Source organism: Bos grunniens, chromosome X, assembly GCF_055505025.1.
Source record: "Bos grunniens cultivar Pamir isolate PY7600 chromosome X, Bosgru_T2T1.0, whole genome shotgun sequence".
NCBI classification, from domain to species: domain Eukaryota; kingdom Metazoa; phylum Chordata; class Mammalia; order Artiodactyla; family Bovidae; genus Bos; species Bos grunniens.
This window is the reverse complement of record NC_141194.1, coordinates 128,872,936-128,887,275: the sequence shown is the minus strand read 5'-3', so window position 1 is coordinate 128,887,275 and position 14,340 is coordinate 128,872,936. Positions and strand designations below refer to the sequence as shown.

General features: G+C 43.0%; 1 protein-coding gene and 1 non-coding gene across 3 annotated transcripts in view; one reads left to right on the top strand and one right to left on the bottom strand.

The window, feature by feature from the left end:
- The window catches only part of GPC3 (glypican 3), a 460,363-nt gene that overhangs the window by 11,863 nt on the left and 434,160 nt on the right, over positions 1-14,340 (bottom strand). The gene's annotated exons all lie outside the window — the stretch shown is intronic.
- Positions 3,120-3,226, top strand: LOC147341393 (U6 spliceosomal RNA). The gene has a single exon (XR_015160035.1). It is a non-coding gene; the product is annotated as a U6 spliceosomal RNA (small nuclear RNA).

Here is a 14,340-nt window from a genome sequence, read left to right as displayed (position 1 = left end):
TACTGCATGTGGGTAAAGTCCTAGTTCCTTAGCATGGGCATTCATGAGCTTCTTGAACTCATCTTGTCTTGCTTTCCAGTTTCAACTGCCCATATATTTCCCCAAGTACCATAGACTGTGGTCGTACCACCCCGTTTATTATTTTCTGAGAGTGGCAAGTGCTTTGAGCTTCCCGTGTCTTTCTTCATGCTGTTCCCTCAACTTGGGATGGCATCTCTTTTTTTCCCTCTCTCTCAGGCTTCAACTTACATGGCACTTCTTCCAGGAAGCTTTCTTTCCCTTATCACCGCAGTCCAGATGAATCACTTCTCTCTCTGATTATTAATTGGATTGTACTTCTATCATAGCACGAATTTCAATCTGCAGCATACATAGTAGAGTTAGTCACTCAGCTAGACTTGGAGCCCCATCAAAGGAAGAAATGAGTCTTACTTCTCTCTTTAGCTCCCACCTGGTACTGAGCTAGCAGAGACAGTGAAAAACTGAATGAATGTGTGACTCAATGGCCACACAAATGAACACGTAACCCCAGTCTACTGAGAATATGAAGGTGAAGGGCTACCTCCTTAGTAGATACCCTTCCTGAGGAGTCTATCTTTATCAACTGAAGATTTCCTTAGCGGAAGGAGTCCCACTGAGCAATGATGAACATAACACAAAGGCAGGGCCAACGGTGTGGGTGGCCCAGGAAGCACATGGCAGCGTTCAAACCCTGACCTTTAGATACCAAAACCGCCCTTTCAATAGCCAGTTCTCATTACCCACAGCATCAGTTCACTGTACCGAGTGTGGACGGAATCTACACGATTTGCTTCTTACTCCCTTTCACTGTCTGAAACTCGATGCCTTACTATGTAAGCAAGGGACACATGCCAGCATTCTGGGTGCCACACTGGGTGGGAAACAGGATTGCTGGTGGGCAGGTTCCATTTCTTTCTCACTTGGAACCGTTGTGATTGGCTTCCCATACCTTTGACCCTTGCCCTTGCCCCGGAATCTACCCACCGCTGGAGCATACCCTGCCCTTTCCATCACCACCAATTCCCAAATGAGGAGCTGTTTTCTGGTGATTGACATTTCAGTGCCTGTCCCTGCAACATCAAAATACAGCTTCATGAAGTCCTTTGCTTGGCTGTAAAAGCACAGAGCAGTAAGACCTCAATCCCTATAGTCACATGTGCCGGCACCCCTTCCCCTTGCAGAGGTCTGTGGAATGGCTGCCAGGAAAATACAATTATGTGCTGGCATGAGAATAAATACAATTCCTTAACCTAAAAGTTCTGTGTTTTCATTCCCCCCTTTCCATTTCTCTATTCACTTCTTTTTCTCTTTCCATTGCTCTTTAAACTCATTTCCTCTGTCCAATTATCCCTTCTCTTCTGTCTAGTTGTTGCTTTACTAAACATTCTCTCCTGTCTCTACAGTGATCTTTTCCATATCCTTAGGCAAAGGGCAAGGTTGGAATCCTCTGATGGATTCCGAATGTTAAAGATGCTTTTTTGTTCCTCTGCACTTTGATTTAAACCTCTAACCTGGGTTCCATTTGTTTTAGAAGAGGTTCTAGTATCTCCTTAATCTTCCATCAACATACCCATGGCCTTCCTGTTTACCCTCGGCACAGTCCTGCCTCTCAGCTCAGTCTCCTTCATTGCCCCACCCCCCACCGCCACCTCCACTGACCTACTTATCTGCCTCTGCTCCAGCCCCTGCACCACGCATACCACTGTTGCTCCTTCCCTTCTCTTTCTCATCTCAGACTCTTCTTGCTTCACAGCCATGCCATTTTAGTACTTCTGTTTCACAGCCTTGTCATCCTTCTAAGGGGAAAATGATTTGAACTCAAAAGAGATAAAGAACTTTCTTTAATTACTGCAATCTGACAATTGCGTAGGCTGCCCCTAGGCACTGAGATCCATCTCTGGAGGTGGTCCATGAGAATCTGGACAGCCATTTGGTAGAAAGGCTGGTGAAGGGATTCAAACATAGAATGAGGGGGTGAAGGTAAAGAGCTTCTGATGACCCTTCCAAACCTGAGATTCTAGGATTTCATTCAGGTCTTTCTAGGTCTCATGGCAGGGATAAAGGGTGAAGGGACAGGGTTCAAGTGACCTTTGCATTCCTCCCTTTGACACAAACACTGTCTAGAGAGGAATCTAAAGAGACTGCTTTGGATTCTCTCTTTCAAAGAAAGGGATCAGTGTCTTTTGGAGACCATGAGTAGCTTAGTGACTAGAGCTTTAAGTTTGCCAAAGAGTTATCAACCAAGACATAAATTTAAGGGAGTAACTACTGACCTGCCTAGGGTAGGGAGAAACCCCCGCACAAAATCTGTCCCACTTATTAAGATAGAGGCTAAGTCTCAGAAATAACATGAGTATTTGTCAGGCAATATGAAATGTGCATGGGCCTCCCTGGTAGCTCAGACGGTAAAGAATCTGCCTGCAATGCAGATGATCCAGGTTTGATCCCTGGCCCTGGGTCGGGAAGATCCCTGGAAAAGAAAATGGCAACTCACTCTAGTATTCTTGCCTGGAAAATTCCACGGACAGAGGAGCCTAACCGGCTACAGTCCATGGGGTTGCAAAGAGTTGGACACAACTGAGTAACTCACACACTATGAAACATGCATATATGGTATGGGATGGCCATAAGAGGATGCTGTTTATAGAGAAGACAGAACAAGCATCTTAGGAGTTGTTTCCATGGAAAGTTTTCCCTATCAACAGGAAACAATTATCAGTAATTTGCAGGTGGTAGACACCTCGCTCAGTACAGCCACATAATGGTATCATTCAGGATCCAGAGGAAGAAAAGAGTATCTTGTACCCCACAGCATCACTGACTCAACAGATATGAATTTGAGCAAAATCTTGGAGATAGTAAAGGACAAGAGGAGTCTGGTGTGCTGCAGTCCATATAGTTGCAAGAGTATGGGACAGGACTTAGCGGCTGAACAACAACAACAAAAATAAACCATAATGGGAAAATATCTGAAAAAGAGTATGTATGCATATATGTGTGTGTATGAATCCGTTTGCCATTCACCTGAAACTAACAAAATGTTGTAAATCAACTATACTTCAATTAAAAAAGTAAATACATAAAAAATAAATAGGGTTGTGCTTGCTTTGGCAGCACGTATACTAAAACTGGAATGACACAGAGACAATTAGCATGGTCCCTGTACAAGGACGACACGCAAATTCATTAAGTGTTCCATATTTTTTAAAAAATACATAGGGTCAAGGGCAGCCCTAGTTCCTTATAACTAAGAAGGGGCAGAAGTTTTCCATATTGTTTTTACCTGTCTACAGAATAAGGCAAATGTGCCTGTTAACACACAAATACATGTCATTGGCCAAATCAATTTAAGAAGGGAAATGACTGAGAAGAATGAGGCATCAGGCTATAAGCATAAGAGAGGTGTTAGAAAATGAATGATGAGATTTCAGACTGAAAGGCCTTGCAGGGGCAATAATGAAGCCACATTTAAAGACACTAAAATGCAATCAACAACAACAAAACAGATCAGAACCGGGGCCTTATAGCCTGGCACTATAAAATGGAAATATATGCTAGAAGTTAATACAAATAATGAACACAGCAACTATACTGCAATCATCTGAAGGAAGACAGGGAATAGGGTGGTAGTATTTATTGCTGGGTGAAAAGCAAATCACACACATAAAGGAGTTTTTGATGTTGCAAGAGATTGGGAAAGGATCAGGATGTGGCATCAGCAATGTACGCTTCCTGCCTGTTGTATTTCATGGGACTTTTTCTAACCAATTAGGAAGAAGAGGTTAGACTGGAAAGTTCTCCCTGGAATCAGAGCTTGCTTCAAACTAAGTTCCAATATATACTTCCCCCACCCCTCATTTTTACTTTTTAAAGAAATTTATTGAGTACATACCACATCACCTACTTCAAGTAAATTTCAGGTATACAGTTCAATGACTTTTAGTAAATTTAGCAAGGTGTGCAACCATTGTAATTCAATTTTAGACCATTTTTATCAGTCATGGAGGAGAAGGCAATGGCACCCCACTCCATTACTCTTGCCTGGAAAATCCCATGGATGGAGGAGCCTGGTGGGCTGCAGTCCATGGGGTCGCTAAGAGTCGGACATGACTGAGCGACTTCACTTTCACTTTTCACTTTCGTGCATTGGAGAAGGAAATGGCAACCCACTCCAGTGTTCTTGCCTGGAGAATCCCAGGGACGGGGGAGCCTGGTGGGCTGCCGTCTATGGGGTCACACAGAGTCGGACACGACTGAAGCGACTTAGCAGCAGCAGCTATCAGTCATGGAGCTTTACCCATAAGGTCCCTTGTACTAGTTTACAGTTAATCCCTCAATGGTTTCTTTTGAGTTTCTCATCTTCTCATCTTGAGCTCTCTGCACCATCCAATACTGTTGTTGGCTACTCTGTCTTAAAACTAGCTGTCCTCCTCACTATCTGATACCACTTCCTCTCAGGTCCCTCCTCTAATCATTCTCAGACTGCTCTGGGGGCTGTTTTTCTTAAAGACGAGTGTTCTCTCCTTCTTTGACTCTCCTCACTTCTCACTTGATAAGCCTTCTTGAACGTTCTCATCTGTGGCCCTGGTTTTCTCTTTCCCCAGAGTCCCAAATCTATCTCTTGCTCAGACATTGTCTGGAAAGTGAACTGTTCTGACCTGGATGTCCCTCAGGCAACTCAGACTCAATAAGCCACAAACAACACAGCGTTTCTATTCCCTTAGCTGCTCTCTTCCAGTGGGCCCCTGCTGCCCTACCCTCGCCCCAGTTCAGATTAGCTTCAACTAGCCATCCAGTACTTGAAAACTGGATGAAGCACAAGCTGGAATCAAGATTGCCAGGAGAAATATCAATAACCTCAGATATGCCGATGACACCACCCTTATGGCAGAAAGTGAAGAGGAACTAAAGAGACTTGATGAAAGTGAAAGATGAGAGTGAAAAAGTTGGCTTAAAGCTCAGAAAACGAAGATCATGGCATCTGGTCCCATCACTTCACGGCAAATAGATGGGGAAACAGTGGAAACAGTGACAGACTGTATTTTCTTGGGGTCCCAAATCACTGCAGATGGTGATTTCGGCCATGAAATTAAAAGACGTTTGCTCCTTGGAAGAAAAGTTATGACCAACCTAGACAGCATATTAAAAAGCAGAGACATTACTTTGCCAACAAAGGTCCATCTAGTCAAAGCTATGGTTTTTCCAGTAATCATGTATGGATATAAGAGTTGGATTATAAAGAAAGCTGAGCACTGAAGAATTGATGCTTTTGAACTGTGGTGTTAGAGAAGACTCTTGAGAGTCCCTTGGACTGCAAGGAGATCCAACCAGTCCATCTAAAGGAAATCAGTCCTGAATATTCATTGAAAGTGAAGAGGGAATTCATAGGGCCTGGACTCCATCTTAGGTCTGTTCATGCTGATCATGCTCGGCCACCTCTCCAATGGACTCTGAACTCTGTGTTTAGTGACTATGGAAACGACAGAAGGGTAAGACCCCCTCTGGTCAGGCCGTAAATTTTTCCGTACCTATCGGAGTGTAACCTTGGGCTTATTGATTATTGGCTAATTGTTTAACTTTTGAGCACATAACACGTGAATTGATGGGGTTATTGGGATTGTATTTACCCTTCCTTTGTTTATGTGTCTCAAGGAATTTGGAGTGGTGGGTTCAGACACGTACACATGGGGTATAAAAGATTTTCACAAATGCTGGTCAGGGTCCTTGGCTAAGAGGAGACTCTGCCTTGGGCCCGCCGGTGTAATAAACTGCACTCCACTATCTGCATTGTCCTTCTGAGTGAGTTTGTTTCCGGGAACACGTGGCTACAACAGAAGGACTGATGCTGAAGCTGAAACTCCAATACTTTGGCCACCTGATGTGAAAAACTGACTCATTTGAAAAGACCCTGATGCTGGGAAAGATTGAAGGTGGGAGGAGAAGGGGACGACAGAGGATGAGATGGTTGGATGGCATCACCAACTCAATGGACATGAGTTTGAGTAAACTCTGGGTGTTGGTGATGGACAGGGAGGCCTGGCGTGCTGCAGTCCATGGGGTCGCAAAGAGTCAGACACGACTGAGTGACTGGACTGAACTGAGCTATCCATTTGCCCAAGCCAGAAACCCACAAGTCACCCTAGATTCCTTTTCCTTTTCCATCCTCCAGGTGTAATTAATTCTCACATCCCATGAATTCTGCTTCCTTAATATTCTGTGACTTCTTCCCCTTCCCAGCGCCACTGCTTATTCCACTACTGCTTAGATGACATTCTTCTAACCTCTCCCCTGGTCTCCTTCTCACGTAAACCATCCTCCACACAGTTAACAGACTCTTTTTATTTTGTTAATTTTTGAAGTACTCAACACATGAATATGTTCTTGAAGCTAAAGATTGAAACAATACCTGAATATATGGAGTTAAAAAAAAAAAAAGCCAGCCACCTTTTCAACATGTCCCTTTCCACAACTCAAAAGAGGTAATTACCAGTAAATGTATTTTCTATGCATATGCTACTAGGTCTTGGAAATCTTTGAATGCTAATACATGGAGAACTGCCTCATTCCTTTAATCACTGCGAGAAATTCCATAGTATGAATAGATATAACGGTGCTATTAGGCATTTTCCCACTAATAGGCATTTAGTTTGTTTTTAATTTCTCCCCAGCATGAACAAGGCTGTAGTGAACATCCTCTGACATACACCTTTGAAAACATGGTGTCTTTCTTTCAGAAATATTCCAAGAATAATACTGACAAGTAGGGATGGAGGCTATGCGTGGGAGATAAGTTGCAAGACAGTAGGACAGAAGTTGGGAAAGCTGGGTTGGAGAAAATTTTGAGAGTAAGGAGATTATTTTTTTCTTAAAATGATGACATTCAGTTCAGTTCAGTTCAGTCACTCAGTCGTGTCCGACTCTTAGCGACCCTATGAATCGCAGCACGCCAGGCGTCCCTGTCCATCACCAACTCTCAGAGTTCACTCAAACTCATGTCCATCGAGTCGGTGATGCCATCCAGCCATCTCATCCTCTGTCGTCCCCTTTTCCTCCTGCTCCCAATCCCTCCCAGCATCAGGGTCTTTTCCAATGAATCAACTCTTCACATGAGGTGGCCAAAGTACTGGAGTTTCAGCTTTAGCATCATTCCTTCCAAAGAAATCCCAGGACTGATCTCCTTTAGGATGGACTGGTTGGACCTCCTTGCAGTCCAAGGGACTCTCAAGAGTCTTCTCCAACACCACAGTTCAAAAGCATCAATTCTTCGACACTAAGCTTTCTTCACAGTCCAACTCTCACATCCATACATGACCACTGGAAAAACCATAGCCTTGACTAGACGGACCTTTGTTGGCAAAGTAATGTCTCTGCTTTTGAATATGCTATCTAGGTTGGTCATAACTTTCCTTGCAAGGAGTAAGCGTCTTTTAATTTCATGGCTGCAGTCACCATCTGCAGTGATTTTGGAGCCCAAAAAAATAAAGTCTGACACTGTTTCCACTGTTTCCCCATCTATTTGCCATGAAGTGATGGGACCAGATGCCATGATCTTAGTTTTCTGAATGTTAAGCTTAAAGCCAACTTTTTCACTCTCCTCTTTCACTTTCATCAAGAGGCTTTTCAGTTCCTCTTCACATTCTGCCATAAGGGTGGTGTCATCTGCATATCTGAGGTTATTGATATTTCTCCCAGCAATCTTGATTCCAGCTTGTGTTTCTTCCAGCCCAGCGTTTCTCATTTTGTACTCTGCATATAAGTTAAATAATCAGGGTGACAGTATACAGCCTTGACATACTCCTTTTCCTATTTGGAACCGGTTTGTTGTTCCATGTCCAGTTCTAACTGTTGCTTCCTGCCCTGCATATAGGTTTCTCAAGAGGCAGGTCAGGTGGTCTGGTATTCCCATCTCTTTCAGAATTTCCCACAGTTTATTGTGATCTACACAGTCAAAGGCTTTGGCATAGTTAATAAAGCAGAAATAGATGTTTTTCTGGAACTCTCTTGCTTTTTCGATGATCCATTGGATGTTGGCAATTTGATCTCTGGTTCCTCATAGAGGATATTAATAATATGTTTATGCGTGTTAAGTCACTTCAGTTGTGTCCGACTCTTTGCAACAGTATGAACTGTAACCCACCAGGCTCTTCTGTCCATAGGATTCTTCAGGAAAGAATGCTGGAGTGGGTTGCCATGCCCTCCTCCAGGGAACCTTCCTGACCCAGGGATTGAACCCATATCTTTTACATCTCCAGCATCAGCAGGCTGATTCTTTATCACTAGTGCCACCTGGGAAGCCCATCAATAACATAGGATGATATTAAAGCATCTTTGGGGAAAAATCATCACCCTATTGCAACAATTATTTTTAAAACAGACAGATACTCATTTAAAACAAAGGAGGTACTTCTGAGTTATAACAAATCTGTCTGGTCACAACAGCCACAGAATACCTGGGAGTCACAATGACCCACTTCCAATGCAAGGGGCATAGGTTCGATCCCTAGTTAGGGAACTACGATCCCACATGCTGTGCAGCACAGCCCCCCCCCCCCCCGCCCCCAGCCCCAACAAAAACCCCTAATATTATGCTTAACTGTATAAACTGGATTGTTGAACAAATCTTAGTACATAAGCTGTCTTTGGTTATACCCATTTTACTATTGTATTCCATTTTTATTTTCACAATTTTAGAAGGATATTGAGAATACTTCTCAGAGCAGAGAATCCAGATCATTAAGGGGATGGAAACTAGATCTGAGGAAGTGAAATGAAAATATAATTGTCCTGTGATCTCTGATTCACTTCTAAATGTGGTGACATCTTGGTCCTGAGACCCAACTGGCTGAGTTTTTAATGCCACTAATAAGTTCACTGCTCAGCCTGCAAATCCACCACCGCATTAGCAGCAAGGAACACTATAAGGGGGAATCAAAATGAGCAAACTGTAATTAGGTACGCCATGTCACCAGAGAAAGTAATTTACTAAAGGGATTACCATGATTAAAGATGCATTCTCCTTAAATAGAGATTGTTTTCTTCCATTGATTTGTCCCAATCAATTCCCCCTATGTCATGCAGTATTCCAGTTGGACAGCAATTTTTGTTGTCTTTTTAATCTCTCTGCCAAGAGATTACAGAAAGTAAGTCGAGCTTCTGCGCTCACTGTAATTTCCTCACAAATGGAAGACGTATTAACAGAGGACTATAGAGACAGATTACAGCTTAGGTCACCCAGGGGAGAAATCCGAAGCCCCCTTTTGACTAACAACAAGGTAAGTAATCCTCAAATCTTTTTTTCCCCTTAGTATTAAGCCTAAGACTGAGTTTAGGAGGCCTCCTTTTCAATTTGATTTTTTTTCTTTTTTTGGCTTCACCTTTCTCATGCCCCAGGCAGGCAGGCAGAGTGTAGAGTATGGGGCCCTGGATACAGACTCAGGCAGCGTTCTTCACCCCCCAGCCTCTCAGCCTGCCTTGTTTACCTCGTGACTTTTTTCTCTTTCCCTAAAACCTCTTCTCACCCTTGGGTTTCCATAGTGCTCTTTTGGCAGAAAATAGGACTGAAAATGTATCAAATTCTGGGTCCTTATATTTGTTACAAATACCTGAGTTGTTCTAAAAGATGTCATTTTAAATGTGATATCACCGATAACCACTTGAGGTGGACGAGTGGCAGCCATGGCTGAATGGAAGGGTTTGTGTTATGTCCAGTGTAATTAACTAATTACTTGCTGAGCATTAGGAACATTTACTGACGTCCTGAGAACCATGCAGGCCTGGCACTGCAGTTCTCACTGACGGCACCCATCCTCAAGGAGTCCATCTAGGGAGGCGCAGACCATGAGTATCAACTGGGAGCCTGTTGTTTGCTAGACACTGTGCCAGGTGCCATGGGGGATACGGAGATGAGGAAAACTCAGTCACTGGCCTCAAGGACCTCTCTATCCTGTCAGGAAGGAGAGACAGGAACAAAAATCACTGTATCCAGGTTAGAATGGGGGAAGTGCCACAAGAAAGGCAGGAGCTGAGTGCAGTGGGGGTTCTGGGGTGGAGCCTGACCCTTGCACCTTTCTAGTTCTGCCTGTAAGCAGAGAATCCTTGGTTACTGGGCACCAAAGTTGTGCTGCTTCTTAAGTGAGAAGGATGAGAAGTATGAGAAGATATGTAAACGTGATTTCTAAACCTTAACGTGCTCTACAAGTGTGTTATTTTTTTTAAATATACATTTATTTATTTTAATTGGAGGCTAATTACTTGACAATATTGTATTGGTTTTGCCATACATCAACATGAATCCGCTACGGGTGTTATTTTTTGTTACTTGAGAAAACCAGAAATATTAGTCCTCTCTCTGGAGAGACATTGCTCTAGAGCCTAAGTAAATCTCTCCTGTTTTCCCACCCCCACCCCACCCCTCCTCTTTCTCGCTCTCATCTTTACTGTGTGATGGCCCGTGGAGCTCAGGGAAGGATCTTGTCGTGTCCTTTGGTCTCAGTCACTGACTGACAGGAAACCTAGGTCAGTAACTCAGGGCCGGATGTGAGTGGGCGTGGAGGGCCCCCTGCCCTCACGCGGGCTTCTCTGTGCCGCATGATTTCCAGCGCACCACTTCACTGGTGTTCCGTGTATCTGAGCACAGGCATGGTGGGGTGCAGCTGCTCTTCCAATGAAACCCTAAACCCTTTCAAACACTCGGCAATCTTTCTACTTTCTCTGCTTGTGAAGCTCCAAAGATTTCCCTCCATACATTTTTCCAGCATGATGTGAGATGCCAGTTAGTCCAGAGAGATTTATGAGAATGTCATTTACATGTAGTCTCCCCTAAAAAGGAGTTCCCTATCCCCTGGAGTTTTTGCCACTAATTATCTGTCAGTTTATTTGCACATTTTTATGAACTGAAGAGCAAATATATGCCCACTTAAAAACAAACACACGTGGATGGATTATTTTGCCAGTCCTGATTATTGAACTACAGACAAAAGTCAGAGATAATCAAAGAGGTTGGATGCAATGAGCCAGGGGTGTGACAAAATCTCATATTCTCATTCCTCCTTAAGGAAAGGAAAGTAAACTTCCTTCAACAATGTAGGACATGTCTTACTGAGGCATTAAACACATACACCACTTTCCAAAGAGTTTCTGGCTGAGAGGCTCTACTGTGCTAGCCTTGATCACCTTCCAACTTCTCTCACTACCTACCCACCCCCTGCGCCCCCATGCCTGTCTAAAAATACCAACTCACCTTGGGTAAGAAGCTGTAGTTAGGGGAAGGTTTCATCTAGTAGATTGGTAAACAGACTATCAGCCTGAATGACTGAAATTAGCAAGGCTAATGCAATGTCACTATTCAAAACAGCACCAATTTGGAATTTCTTAATGGCCTCAGGAGAGGGAGTCTTTATACATCCTACAATCTCTCTTCATTCTTACCTAAATTCCTTCTCATAGATGTTATGAATGGCCTGTTTTGTAGCCAACACAAACTTTGTCCAGTAAAATAATGTCAAGAACTCAGAATGAAAAGAGATTAGCTGTTCCTGGCTCCTGTTATTTTAAAGCAGAAATAACTTTGGCTTCTACTGATTCATAGACAAAGCTTGAAATGCAAAGCATGCTCAACTCTAGATTCAGCATGAAAAGGACCTTAAAATATGCCCAAGTGCAAGTAATGGACTTATTAAAGGGAAGAAAAGAGGCACTTTTCACAGACTCCCAAGCTCTTTAGTCCTGTCATATCAGTAATCTTGCTTAAGAATTTCATTCTATTTACATTTCTTCTCCCTTTAAATATCCTCAGGACGCATATGGCATCAAGTATTGAAGCTTGTAAAACATTAATTTCTTTATGTTAATAATGGAGAAGGCATGTAAAGTGCACAAGCGATAGAACCTGGAGCACTTGCAACGATTTCAATAGGAATTAAAAATCAGTTCTGTATTTTTAATTGAACACCTGATAATTCATCAACACATATTTGGGGAAGCAAACTTCCAGTGGCTTCTTTGGACTCTTTTTGGCATTGTTCCAGACCAAGTGCATTCTCCATTAGGAAATTTAGTTTATATTTGATGACAAAAGCATGAATTGCACCATTTGAGTGATTATGAAAACCTGTATAAATCCATAATAATATGGCTTGAAAGCCATAGTACATAAAACACAAAGTTCTAAAATATACACGTGGCACACACATATAGACTTTCTGTTTTAACTTTAAGAGAACTCAAAAGAATGAAATTAGGCCCTGGAAAACTTCTGGGCGTCTTGGAATATTCGTGTAAAATCAAAAAGGTGAAGGAGTCACGAAAACCTTCCCAAGCAGCATTAAAATAAGGAGGCCGCCTGGCTCAGTTTCCCTTAGAGGTATGAGGTTCTAGTCTTGAGTTTCTCCAAGATCAAGAATAAATGAGGAGGTGGGAGGGAGGTTCAGGATGGAGGGGACACATGTACGCCTACCGATATTGTAATTAGCCTCCAATTAAAATAAATAAATAAATTTAAAAACAAAGAATAAATGACTTGATGTCTGTGCCTTAGTCTCCATCTGCAATATAGGTAATGTGCTAAAGTAGAACTCAGATGGAATTTGCACGGCCAGGTCCGTTCTGGAGAGATGCTAGTCTGCTTCCACTGGATTAGTCTGAAATGAGGATCACCATCATGGAGCTGTCCCGGGAATGTTAGGATCTAGAAGGGCAGTGTCAGAGACTGAGGGTCCCAGGTTCCTAACCCATTCTCTCAGGCCCCTCACTTACTAGCTATGTGACCACATTTTTAAAAATCTGAGCTCTTGATTGCTAATCTGAAAAGTGAACATAATACCACTACCTTCACAGGTTTATCGAGGGAATTGACTGAAATAATACATAAGTCCTAATTTGTGGACCAAAGAGAGGGAAATGGTCAGGAACAAAGAAAAAAAGACAACTGAAATATGTTTCTGTTCCCTGAATAGGCTGAGTTTGGGTATATTTAAATTTTTGTTTAGGGACCAATAAATGAAGCTGAGCTACAAGAATCCAAAACACTTGGAGGATGAAAGAGGCAGGCTGGCTATCTAATGCTATGGAAACAAGACAATTCAACTTTCTTTTTTAGAAAGTCGGTCCAATTGATTTGTGTCTAGATAGACTGAGTTTGAACGTGCAATCAGTGGTGCTTAATGTTACATATATTAGAAATAATCTGATTCACAAAATCCGCTCAAATGAGAAAGAGGCGGTTACAGGTAACTGAAGATAGGAAATGTTTTCTTGCATACAGTTCTTGTGACTGTTTTGAAATGCCAGATACTAGATTTCAGATATAAATCAAGTTGTCACTCCTCATAGCTTTGTGATGGTAAAAAGCAATAGGCTAGCACATCAAGCATTTTTGAAATAACCAAGTTCAAATACTTCCTTTTTCCTTTGCAGGCAGTTCAGTCTACTTAACCCTTCATTTGCTGACAAGGCTTCCCTAAATTTTATTCCTCCAAAGCCCGGACTCTGGGCCCAGGCACCTGTAAGTGTGTGATTTAGCCAGGTCGGGCTCTATGTCCCATTTCCTACGTGTGTACCATGACCATTTCTAACAATGGGGTGTCCTGTGTCATGGCCCTCAAAAATGTAGGGGTGGGGTTCTGGCCAACTCTTCACCAGACTTCATTTCCCATGCCAACACTTCTTCTAGAAGTACTTGGGAGGAGTGTGCTGAAAGGTCGGGACAATGCCAAATTATGAATTCATAACCTAATAGAGGAGTTCAGGAGCTTAAAGGGATCCCAGAATCAAGTCTGAGATTTTGACCCACCCTCGAGTGACCTGCCACTGTTAGTTGGCCTTGAGACCATTTATCAACCTTGATCTCTGTTACCAGTCCACAAGCTCCCTGGGGGAGATGGATCCTGGATCCGCAGAAGGAATAGGAAGAAATCAGATAGCCCCACGTTGTTAACTCGTCTACCTGGGACAAAATTGAGAAGACAAGCGTATCTCTTCCCATTTTAATGTCCTTTGCATCACGGTCCTTCCTTGTCTTCTCAAGAGATTTGCTGACTTCACGCTGTCTTGTAGCAGATCAGGGCAACTTTCCTAGGCTAGCACTGCTCCATCAGTACCCAATTCTCTCAACATGTCCCTCTCCCCCATCACAACACAACAGTCTCAAGCCCTATTTCTGCAGAACCCTGGGTTTTAAGTGACAATGAGTGCTCATGAACAAATCAGAGACTGCCATCCTTTTCCTGTGATGCATACTGTGTAAACTCTGCTGCTGCTAAGTCGCTTCAGTTATGTCTGACTCTGTGTGACCCCACAGACGGCAGCCCACGAGGCTCCCTC